The following is a 3876-nucleotide window of genomic DNA, read 5'->3' on the forward strand; positions in this document are numbered from 1 at the left end:
AAAATTCCAATGGAGATGGACTTCCATAATTATGTGAACAAGTGATAGCATTGGTCAGACCCAAAAGATATAATGGTGTATGCTCGAGGGATCAACCGCGAGTAAGACAACATTACGAACATCGTTGGTTCTGATTTGATTTGACGATAGCCCATGTTCAAATCAAAGTCTTGATACGACAATAGGTCCAACAACTGATCACAAGGACCAATCGATGAAGATATCACCTTTCTTCGACACACACACACACAAGGATATCCCTTTGGAAATGAACTAAGTTAGACAAGTTTTTATCTTCCAACTCTCCAAGTTGTTGTCTAGCTTGACCAACTAGCTCAGGGGTATCCAACACAGATTCTTGGAGAATGGGTGGTTTGGAAGAAAACCAACATGATCACGAACTCAACATAGCGGTCAGGTGACAACCTGGTAATACATCCAAGAAGATATTCGGAACATCACGAACCACCGATATGTTACTAAGCTCGAGAACAATCTTGCTCTTCAGGGCAAGACGATATGATCAACTGAGCAAGGGTTTAACAAAATCCTAACTCATTGATTGAAGAGTGCACCAAAAATAAGGACTAGGTAGGACGATCAATCTTAGGATGACGATTCGATAACCAGCACGCTAAGAATGAGAGTATTGCCATTAACTGCCAAGCAACGAGTTGCTCAGAGTATTGATTTCACACCTCACGGTTCACTTGTCGGTATTCCGGTTGTGACAACATGGGACCGAGGAATGAATAATGATGGCGAGAAGTATCACTGCGTCAAGAATTCATAAGAGGTGGTGCAATTCTCATGACACTCTTGACATAAGGATGGTAACACTCCAAGGTAGAGCAGAGCAAAAGCTGGATTGGCATTTTGGTCTGCGGGATACAACTGCTTTGACCCAATCCTAGATATGGGCGAGGTTCTGGAGTTTGTTTCTCCTAGTCATTCCGGATTAGAATGGCTTGACAGACCACACGAATATTAGGCATCGATAACACAAATGCACAATTACTCCTGACTATCAATTGATAGACGAGGGCCAGGAAATAACTAAAGAGGGACAACCCAAAGGAACATATGATTTTCTGAGTTGTGGATGCATGGTTTAGCATGTCGAACAAGTTCAACATATTTCTTCCGGATAACCCATGCAGAGGAGGAAGGACTGGCAGATTCACAATTTGAATGGAGAACTCGTCAAGAGCACTCTGGTTGTGATCTTTTGGTTCAAGAGAACTTCTGCCATAAGCAGTTCATGGTATTTGGAAGAATGAAATACCACAGACCTCGAGGACTATCGCAAAGGTTACTAATATCTTAAGGGAACTAGCAAATACTAAAAACATGAAGTAGGGTGAATCTCGGGTCCAAGAACCCAGGAGTAGAATACCTACTACTAAATGGCATCACGAGATGCTTTCGAGAATGGTGGCCAGAATCATCACACTGGGGATACAAAGCATGGCTAGATTACTAGGTGACTCCCTAAAACACCTAGGGTCATAATAATAGCTCCAACATATATACCGAGGCAATAGAGTGCCTCAACGCACCGATAGTGTGCTTAATCTGGCCCAAAGGGACGCAAAAACAGAGGGAAAGGATGTTGCAAATGCATCAGATTGTTTAGAAACCTGGGATCACTCGGACAACATAACGGCTGTAAAAGCTCAAAAGGATTTGAGATATCCTGCAAAATGGTGGCATAACCACTCATCATCATAATATCAAGGTTCCGAGATCAGCTATCAACACACGGAAGTAGTAGAAACTGAACTGAGGCTTCAGACCAACAATCCTACGAGTCTACGGATTAGTAACACGTGATCCTGATAGAAAGATGAGAAGCCTAGTTCTTAATCCCCGTAGAAGAGAAGAGGGTGACTCAGATCAGAAGGGCATAAGGTAAAGGAGTAAAAAGAGCCTTACGTTCCCTTCCACAATCAATTCCCTTATATAACTAAAGCATTTCTAGACTCAACTTCGACCAGTTTGGCTTGGTAATCCTACAGGCAGTCAGGCTCTGATACCAAAGCTGTCGGGACCCCGATTCCAAGTCACACCGATCTAGCCTGTAACACCTCATATCACTTTGCGGCCTCACGCACGGTACTCCCACGGGTGTCGCCTTACCATGGCCCGGGACCGTTTGCGCCTTTTGGCTCACGTATATGACAATGTCGCTAGCATCCATATGACATAGAACCCGGGCCGACATGGCTAGTCGTGAACCCAAAACGGCACTAACGTATGGGGACAAGCATACATGAATCAACATCGAACGTGTCGGTCAGCAGCGTGCGAATCCGGGCTGTAGCACTGGGCTAACAGGACTCCGGGAACCCGGGCTGTAGCAGGCTAGGCAGGACTCCGGATGTCACCGCGTGACATTTCCCCGAAGGGACAGACACAGGAACGATATGAAACACATGCCGGCCAGTCAAGTGTCCAGAGCAGTAGTGCTGGGCTAGCAGGACTCCGGTGAACCGGGCTGTAGCGGACTACTATGGCTCAAGGAGGCACTAGACTACATTTCCCCATAAGAGAGGCTGCTAAGGATAGACAACTAGATTGTCGGATCCCACACATACCAAGCATTTCAATCATACACACAATATGCTTGATATGTGCAAATACAACATGGCATCACAACAAGACTCTACGACTCAGAGTATTTATTCATTAGGCTCCGAAGAGCCAGATATTACAAACATGGGTCTCATGACCCAACATTCAGAGCATACAAGTCAAAGCACATGCGGAAGCTTAACATGTCTGAGTACAGACATCTACAAAAGAAAAAGGCTGCGAAGCCTGACTATCTCCCAGATCCTGCCGAGGGCACAAGATCGTAGCTGAGGTATCAAGCTAAACGTCGAAGTCCACACGGAACTACTAGCGAGACTGACGTCTCTCTGCAAAACATAAAATAAGCAAACGTGAGTACAAATGTACCCAGCAAGACTTACATCAGGACTATCTATATATGCATCGGTATCAACAAAGGGGGTGGTGGAGTTTAACTGCAGCAAGCCAGCTTTGACTCGGTGGCTATCCTGAACTATGACTGCAAGTAACTCTTTTGAGGTGGCGCACACGAGTCCACAAATTCACCATATCAATACACCACTATGGATCCGCTCCCGTCTCCCTACGAGAACGCCATCCATAGCACTCACGCTTATCTTGCGCATTTTAGAGTATCCGCTTTCACTTGTCTATGAACTGTACATGCAACCCAGAAGTCCTTTACCGCGGACACGGCTATTCGAATAGATCATATTAACCCTGCAGGGGTGTACTTCGTCACACACGCCCTCGCCACTTACCAGCATGTACACGTCGTGTACCTCGGCAACCTTTAAGCGGAAGCCTGGCGAGGGAGTCGGCCACGACCTGACTAACCACACAAGTCTCTGGTCCAGGTTTATCGCCTATTCGGGTTCCATCCGCAAGGAGATCTGGCCGGGGTGTCGCTCACGGCCCCAAACGATGTGAACAGGGTTCCTAAGCCCACCTCGACGGATGGATCTACGCTTGGTACACCGTGCCACGATGCCTAGTCTGTCCCAAGCCCCTGTACCGGGTACCACTTGGTAGACTACTAACACAACCTACAAACACCAGAAACTAGTTGCAACTCCTGGACAGAGATCGAGGCGGTTAATAAGCCGAGAGGGGTCGAGTTACCGGAACCCAATGTGTGGTAGTAACTGTTCATGGATCACAAACACAGAACTCAGTTCCTGAGGACGGTTTCAATGAGACAACCCACCATGTACTCCTACATGGCCTCTCACCGCTACCTTTACCAAATCGTGTTCACACCCTTAGCTCTCACACAGTAGGACATGCTCACCACTTTCCAAT

The sequence above is a fragment of the Triticum aestivum genome, chromosome 4D (genome assembly GCF_018294505.1).
Source record: "Triticum aestivum cultivar Chinese Spring chromosome 4D, IWGSC CS RefSeq v2.1, whole genome shotgun sequence".
NCBI classification, from domain to species: domain Eukaryota; kingdom Viridiplantae; phylum Streptophyta; class Magnoliopsida; order Poales; family Poaceae; genus Triticum; species Triticum aestivum.